Here is a 9,099-nt window from a genome sequence, read left to right as displayed (position 1 = left end):
GTACCATCTATTTCTATGGTTTCATAGAGGAAAAATGGCATAGGAATGTGCTTTGATCTCATAAAAATACCAAATTTACTTTGATCGTTAATACAATTCATTTGCATCATAAAAACCTGCATTGCATGCCTCTGCTGCGAACAGGAAACAAACTCATACCAAAAACCCACTCATTCCGAACATGTAGAGATTGCGCTGTAGAAGCCTTGGCAATGGAAAGAAAATATGTGCAAGATTGCATCAACAAAACATGAATGATTATGATGCAATCTAAGTCTGTTAAGCAACATCTAATATAGAGTTTTCTCATGGAGGAAGGAAGAACACCTGAAACAATAGAAACTGACAAATTAACCCTTAATACGATCTCCATCAAATAGTTAGCTCACAGTTCTAATGGTTTTAAATTAAATTATTAAGATGGACACGCTGGACAATACCCGCCACCTCATCCGTGTCAACATAAAAGAATACTCTTTCTCTTTCTATGCATTCAAGTGCATGTATGTTATTTTCATGAAGCAACTTGTTTATCCGCAATTTGTTTACCGCTAGGTGGAATCAATCTTCGTTGCAGTTCATTATATATTGAAACAAGGATTATGTGTTATACAGGTGTGTGAGAAAGAAAAACAAAAGAGTAAGTAAAAGAAAAATGTGTAGTACAATATACAAGTGAAGGGTACAGTAGAGTGTAAAATTAAAAAAATGTTTATGAGAAAGAAAAATATAATAGAATAATAAGAAAGTATAAAATAAATATACTTTACACTATTTAAGGAGCATATATAAATAACTCAAAATGTAAATATAGAAGAAAAAAAATAATTATTTAAGAATAATATATTAATGAATAGAAAAAGCATAGTAAAATATTTACCATTATAAAAAGTAATAAAGTGAATAGATATAAAATATAGTTATTTACACAATATAAATGCCATAAAGTAAATGAAAAGAAATGATTATATAAAAATAACAAAATTACAAAAGAGGGTGCAATATAATAATATAATGATATAATGTGTATTAAAAAAGAATTATAATGTGTAAACAAAGAATAAAATAAATTAAAATAGTAAGAATAATGGAGTGGAATAAGTAAAGAAATAAAAATAATTGGATAAATTATAAGAAAGTAAACATAATGGGTGAATCACATTATAAAAAGAAAGAAGAAGTAAATAATGGGTGATAGAATGTGTAAAAAAATGTATAGATAGATAAAAATTGCATATAAATAATAAATGCATAACAAGAGTGTGAAGGAACATGTAAAAAATAAATGAACTAAATACTAGCATTTGCACCACATGTTACAAAGGAAACGTTGTAAGGCATAAATTCGAGAAGAATGACACTTGATATTACAAATTATCATCAAATGTTGGTAGCAGCATCATGATAATCTATATGAAATCGATAGAGTTGTGAATTTGTCCTTTCATCCACTAGTTAGATAAGCTGCCCACTGGTCATCTTGGTCAGCTCTAGATGTGATGTTAACACAACCAGTTTAACAAAATAGAATTGGTTAGACCCTCTTTCCAACCACAAATTTGACTAGAATCCAACAAGAATTTCAGACACATTCAAAGTTCTCTATGGTGGAATGATTCCATTGGTTTGTTTTTGCCCAATTTTAAATTAAATCGAATCATCCGAAATAGTCAAAGTTCCATATCAATCAACACTCTCACTGTTGAAGACTACCTAAGATATTCAAAGTTGTTTGGGCTATCAGAAAGGAACCCTCATCAAATGGGGGTGAAGGGAGCCCATTTTCATCATCCACTGAATCTGATTGTACCTGCAACATGAAAAATGATGCTTATGAACAAAAATCCCTTCTAGTAAAGCACAGGAAAAACTTTAGTAAATTTGGCACATTACCATGCTTGCAATTGCTGCCACAGTGACATTAACAATAGTCTTCACCCATTCTTCAAGTTATTTCCAGCCACTGCAGTATACCACAGAGAAGCACATTTAAGCCTTTAGTAGATATATCATATAGAAAAAAGACATCAAGACTATTGGGTTTCTTCCATGACCAAGTGGCATCTCACCTTCAGCCACATTGAGGAAGAGAGCGTACTAAACACATATTTTAAGACTACCTAAGATATTCAAAGTTGTATGGGTTGTCAGAAAGGAACCCTCATCAAATGGGGGTGAAGGGAGTCCATTTTCATCATTTGCAGAATCTGGCCATAAAAATCAAATATTAAAAGCAGAATACATTATAATTATTCAAACCTAAGTTTACTGTATATTTAAAAAGACATGTTCATGCATTTTCAAGCATAAGAATTGAATCAATTCAAGTCTCAACAAATATACAAGATCTAGAGAATATATTATGTTACCACAAATCCAAAGAGAAAAATAATGTAATTGAAGAGATCACTGCATAGGCATTCTACAATCACAAAATAATTTTTTGAAATCCCCAATGAAAGCTACAGGGTATTAACTTTAGGGATATATTCCTTTTCAGAACATTCATGTGCAATAATTCTTATAGACTTAACTCTGCAAAGAATAAGGAAATGCAGGTGCATGTATTTGTCAAGATATCACTGATATGTGGCACATGCTATTAAATCAATCTAAAATTCAATCGATAAGTAAGCACCATAAATATACTATGTTACCACAAGAAGGAGTAGATCAATCTTGAAATATCATTACACAGATCTCTTGCAGTCACAATAGCTTAAAAAATCGTTTATCAGAACTAAAATGGATGCTACATGTCATTAGCTCCAAGTTTAGATTCCTCTTTGAATGGGTGTTAATCTACAACAAATATATGGTGTTATGATCTACTTAAGCTACATAGAATAGATTGCATATGCTCAATCATTACAGAGCATGCACAAAACAGAGTAATTGCATCTGAGCTAATATACTTTGTAACAAAGAAATCTAGAATATCATCTACAACATGTGGAAATACTTAACTGGACAAAACCTTTCATTAACCAATCAATATCGTCCTAGGATAAATACATAATATGTCCCTGAGAATACAATGTGGACTCTCATGGTTGGATCGATGCCACATAATATATATTGGCTCACAAACAATGCAGGAAAAAGTTTAGTTCAATTCTCATATTACTAAAACACAGAGGAAATATCTACACACAAATCTGTAGATTGAAATTCATTCAAACCAGGGTCAATGCAGGTATTCTACTGCAAACATGTAAAAGAAACCACAATAAACACTAAAGAAGGGTATTGACAAAATATACCTCGTAACCTAGCACACCATACTACGAGCACACTATAACTAGAGGGGAAGAAGGTTGGATAGTGGACCCAAACCAACCAACATGCCCCTCTCGAAAGAGAACTTAACTCAGATCAAGATATTAACATACAAATGCATAAAATTCTAGCAAGAGTAACTTTTGTATTGAAAATGCAACCTTGTAGTTACATTGAAGCGATCTAAAAATCCATTACAAAACAGAGATTGACCTTGAGGGTTAGATTTGGACTAAGAGAGAATAAAATTACAACAATAATTATCACAATACTCTCTATGATTTTCCCTCCCCTTGCTCAAGGTTGACACTATGAATTTTATACACCGAGAGATATATGATAGTTTTAGACTCACAATGATCTTGTAACCTTCCATATCTCCAATATCCTAATCAAAGAAAGTCTTCTTGTTGTTTAAATCTTATATCTGGAATTGAATGCCCAACAAAGATGGAATGGTAGATCTAGTTGAGAATCCTCCAACGAAACCCCAAATCTAGGCTTTCTCTAGTGCGCTTGAATTGGAAGATTGGAAATATGCCCATGATTTCCTGCGTGACTTCAAATCAACAAAAAAAGGAGAGGAAGGAATCCCAAAGAAAAAACCTAGTTTTGTCATCTCGATCTTGGAGCTCCTCAAATGTGAGAGTTCTAGAAAATCTAGAATTAATTTTCCAATAGATCTAGATCTACTAGAAACAAACACAATGCAAATCACGCTAGCACACATGCTAGTCACTTCCTCCTCATTAGTGGTTTTCACACTAGGACTTTACTTTCTCCTCATCAGAGCTTTTCACACCTCATGGAGCTGCCTCTGGACTACTTTACCTTTCAATATAGTGTCACTATATCCTGTTATTCATCCACTGATGATGATGTTGTGACATTGGCCTACCATGAAATAGTTCATGCCTTGTTTAGGCAGGTCTCGCAATTTCATTAGTTGAACTATATGATGTTTTTTCACTGCAAAATCATCATTATTCCATTAGTTACCAACTTCATGAGCTAACATCCACTTCATAATTTACCGCTATTGTAGAAACAAATTTTAAAATAAAAATACATTCCAACAGACTACAAACCATTTTCTATTCATTGATATCCTTTCTGAAGCTTCCTTTTGCTGCTTTGAACTTCAATTTAACATATGCATCACCTGGGAAATTCGGTTTCTGCTATACAAATACACAAAAACATGTTTAAAACGATTTCCCTATATTACAAATAGCTCCAAATAAGCAATGCATATTTCCCTACTACAAGCTCTGCCCAACATAACTAGCTTGTACATAAGTTTTTCCCCATTAATATTTTGAAAAAAGATTGTATATCAATAGTATTTAAGATTGTGAATCAATATTATTTTTCAAAATAGAGAAAAACTATTGGTTACATAATACCTAAAAAGAAAGGAATGCTCTTTCTCACCTTCAGCCACGTTGAGGAAGAGAGCATACTAAACACATATTTGAAGACTAACTAAGATATTCAAAGTTGTCTGGGTTGTCAGAAAGGAACCCTCATCAAATGGGGGTGAAGGGAGTCCATTTTCATCATCTGAAAAAATTGATTGTACCTGCAACATGCAAAATGACGCTTATGAACAAAAATCCCTTCTAGTAAAGCATAGGAAAAAATTTCAGTAACTTTGGCACATTACCATGCCTGCAATTTCTCCCACGGTGACATTAACAACTATCTTGACCCATTCTTCAAGTCATTTCTAGCCACTGCAGTATACCACAGAGAAGCAATAAGCACATTTAAGCCTTTAAAATGTATATGATATCGAAAAAAGACCTCAAGACTACTAGGTTTCTTCCATGACCAAGTGACATCTCACCTTCAACCACATTGAGGAAGAGAGCATACTAAGCACATATTTTAAGACTACCTAACTTCTAAGGTATTCAAAGTTGTCTGGGTTGTTAGAAAGGAACCTCACCAAATGGGGGTGAAGGGAAAGCTACATGGTATTAACTTTAGGGATATATTCATTTTCATAACATTCATGTGCAATAATTCTTATAGAGTTCTGTGCAAAGAATAAGGAAATGCAGGTGCATGTATTTGTTGAGATATCACTAATATGTGGTGCATGTTATTAAATCAATCTGAAATTCAATCGATAAGTAAGCACCATAAATATATTCTCTTACCACAAGAAGGAGTAGATTGATCTTGAAATATCATAACACAGATCTCTTGCAGTCACAATAGCTTAACAAATCATTTATCAGAACTAAAATGGATGCTACAGGTCATTAGCTCCAAGTTTAGATTCCTATTTGAATGGGTATTAATCTACAACAAATATATGGTGTTATGATTTACTTAAGCTACGTAGAATAGAATGCATATGCTCAATCATTAAGAGCATGCACAAAACAGAGTAATTGCATCCGAGCTAATATACTTTATAATAAAGAAATCTAGAATATCATCTACAACATGTGGAAATACGTAGCTACATAAAACTTTTCATCAACCAATCAATATCGTCTTGGGATAAATACATAATATGTCCCTGAGAATACAATGTGGACTCTCATGGTTGGATCGATGCCACATAATATATATTGGCTCACACATAATGCAGGAAAAAGTTTAGTTCAATTCTCATATTACTAAAACACAGAGGAAATATCTACACACAAATATGTAGATTGAAATTCATTCAAACCAATGTCAATGCAGGTCTTCTACTGCAAACATGTAAAATAAACCACAATAAACACTAAAGAAGGGTATTGACAAAATATACCTGGTAACCTAACACACCATACTATGATTGCACTGTAACTAGAGGGGAAGAAGGTTGGATAGTGGACCCAAACAAACCTGCATGTCCCTCTCGAAAGAGAACTTAACTCATATCAAGATATTAACATACAAATGCATAAAATTCTAACAAGAGTAACTTTTGTATTGAAAATGCAACCTCATAGTTACATTGAAGCGATATAACAATCCATTACAAAACATATATATATGGTAGTTTTAGACTCACAACCATCTTGTAACTTTCCATATCTCCATTATCCTAATCAAAGCAAGTCTTCTTGTTGTTTAAATCTTAGATCTGGAATTATATGCCCAAAGAAGATGGAATAGTAGATATATTTGAGAATCCTCCAATGAAACCCCAAATATAAGCTTTCTCTAGTGAGCTTGAATTGGAAAATTGGAAATATGCCCATGATTTCCTGCGTGACTTCAAATCAACAAAAAAGGGAGAGGAAGGAATCCCAAAGAAAAAACCTAGTTTTTTCATCTCGATCTTGGAGCTCCTCAAGCCCTATTTGGAAACTATAGTGATATTTGGAAACTATAGTGACAAACAGGTAAACAGAAATAATAGAAATAATAGTACGGAACCTAATCAGATCAATGTTGACTAGATCCCACAAAGTCTCTTCACGCATCGAAAGAGTGTGGTAAATCTCAGAGGAGGGAAATGGGTTGTGAAGGAAGAAGGTTATCTTCATCTTATTTAACCTCTTTCACAAAAATTTGGAAGAAGCATGAGATGGTAATCATGGATCAGCTCTAACGACCTCCATGACCCTATCAACAAAGATTTTATTAACAGAAAGATATGCCTCACCAACAAATTATTCAAAAGGCCAAGCAAGGGCGATCTAGTATCACTGAGCAAGGGCGATCCAGTATTGCTGAGCAAGGGTGATCCAGGTAGTGCCGAGCAAGGTGAGGTTGTTGTGTTGTGTGGCCAGTCACGATTCTTCTAATTTTTAATTAAATCTAATTTAATACCGATGGAATCAATCTGATGGCTCAAATCAAAGGTACACGAATGGACACGTAATTTAAGAGGAGAGATGATTTCAGAGGGGAACGCTTTATGGCGTAATAAAAGAGTAATGAACCTAGAATAAGAATGTAAAATACATAAATACAAATAGTAGAAAAGTAAATTAACTAGCAATTGCCCCAGATGTTGCAAAGGAAATGCCGTAAGGCATAAATTTGAGAAAAACCATGACAGAAGATCACCGAATATATTCAAATCTAGTAAATAAAGAGAAATCACTTACATAATGCCAGAATATATTCAAATCTAGTAAATAAAGAGAAATCACTTACATAATGCCAAATTTACAGATTTTATAACATTAGATTGCCTCTCAATCTTCAAAGATGCTATTTCAAGTTCAAATAGGAAATATTTGATAAAAAAGATGCTCTTTTCAATATTCAACTATCTCACTTGATCAAAATCTTACAGTCTTTTACCACTTTCTCTTAAGGTGATTGAATTTTCCTTTTCTTGTGCTTCTTAAAATCTTTTGGGAATTTGGATTGGTTTGTGACATATGAAGTTTATTCAAAGCTTTTTCCCAATGCTTCAAGCAAATAATTTTCAATTTTTGCTTCACATTGTTCAATCGAGATTCTTTGGAAAAGTTATGAGCCTACACCATGCCTAATGGGGATCCATCTTGGCTAAGACAAGGGAAAGTTATGAGCCTACACCATGCCTAATGGGGATCCATCTTGGCTAAGACAAGGGAGTTAACTTTGGAAAAGTTATGAGCCTACACCATGCGTAATGGGGATCCATCTTGGCTAAGACAAGGGAGTTAATTGTACGAAGAGCATTTTATGATCCTTTGTGGTTTTATGATTTGAAAAAACATTCTTTAAACTATTGTTGTATTAGCCAAAATTGCAATATTAAATATTTTTTAAACACATAATATAAGCATATTAACCCAGATTGACTTCATAAGTCATAATCAAGATATGTATGGTTCATAGTAAGAATGAGATGAATCATTCTACTTATATTGGTAGTCAATATTTTTAAAAACATTTGCAATGTGTTTGTTTTGCTTCCCAATATGATTATTATTAAATACTTTTTAAACCCTTAATATAAACATATTAATGATGATAAGTTTAAGTGATTGTGCTTTTTTATATTGTTATAGAATTGACAAATGACATGTAAAAATAATATTATTGATATTACATGATGTGTAATTCAATTGACTTTAACATATTAAAAATAAATAAATAAATTTACTATGAGTTATAAATAACATAATTCTATATCAAATTTATATAGAGAAAAAATAAAATCATCTATTATTTTTCATTTGTAATGTTAATTTTTTATTTATATACTTTTTTGGGAAAATGTTCATAGACAATGAATTTATTTGCATTTAGTTAGAGGCATTCAAAGATATTTAGGCCTCATTTGTAATGTTAACTTTTGATTTATATATGTTTATAAGGGATGACTTTATTTGCATTTAGTCAATAAAAATATTCAAAGATATTTAGGCCATAAATATTTACACTTTGTAAAAACATAATTCTTTGTTTTTGTTTTTTATTTATTTATTTAATTTATTTATTATTTTTTTTATCAATTTTTATTTTTTTTTATTTTTTTTAATTTATTTATTTATTTACTTTTTAATACTTAAACGCATTCACATGTCTAGAAGTTTGAATTTAGAATACCAAAGCCATTTGGGCCCAGCATTTTATGATCCTTAGTGGTTTTATGATTTGAAAAAACATTCTTTAAACTATTGTTGTATTAGCAAAAATTGCAATATTTTTTTTTTTTTTGTAAAATGAGGAGGGACCCCTTTTTTTCTTTTTCTATTACTTCAAGTCAAAACCAAAACATAATCATGGTGGCCTCAACCCGCCCCGTAGGGAAACCGGGTTTATTGCCCACCTTAAGTTCCTTACGGCCATCCAAAAATAAAATAACCATATTCTTCTTGTCCATGCTAAGTGAACTAAACAGTCATAAAGGTTTTTAAAGTTTCGTAT

At 32.1% G+C, this 9,099-nt stretch overlaps 1 long non-coding RNA gene across 9 annotated transcripts; it reads right to left on the bottom strand.

The window, feature by feature from the left end:
• Positions 1-1,342: 1,342 nt before the first annotated feature.
• LOC149205224 (uncharacterized) lies at positions 1,343-7,059 on the bottom strand. Of its 9 annotated transcripts, XR_016252431.1 has the most exons (8): positions 6,893-7,044; positions 4,946-5,015; positions 4,714-4,861; positions 4,368-4,457; positions 4,111-4,248; positions 2,121-2,207; positions 1,894-1,963; positions 1,343-1,810 (listed from the first exon to the last, which is right to left on the bottom strand). It is a non-coding gene; the product is annotated as an uncharacterized LOC149205224 (long non-coding RNA). The 9 variants fall into 9 exon arrangements; XR_016252427.1 differs by having other exon boundaries at positions 2,070-4,248; positions 6,893-7,054; XR_016252429.1 differs by having other exon boundaries at positions 2,121-4,248; positions 6,893-7,054.
• Positions 7,060-9,099: the final 2,040 nt, after the last annotated feature.

Source organism: Pinus tabuliformis, chromosome 1_2 (genome assembly GCF_031772625.1).
Source record: "Pinus tabuliformis cultivar Carrire ecotype Pingquan chromosome 1_2, CPIR1, whole genome shotgun sequence".
Lineage (NCBI taxonomy): Eukaryota > Viridiplantae > Streptophyta > Pinopsida > Pinales > Pinaceae > Pinus > Pinus tabuliformis.
The sequence above is the reverse complement of the archived record's forward strand: the minus strand, read 5'-3'. Positions and strand labels throughout refer to the sequence as shown.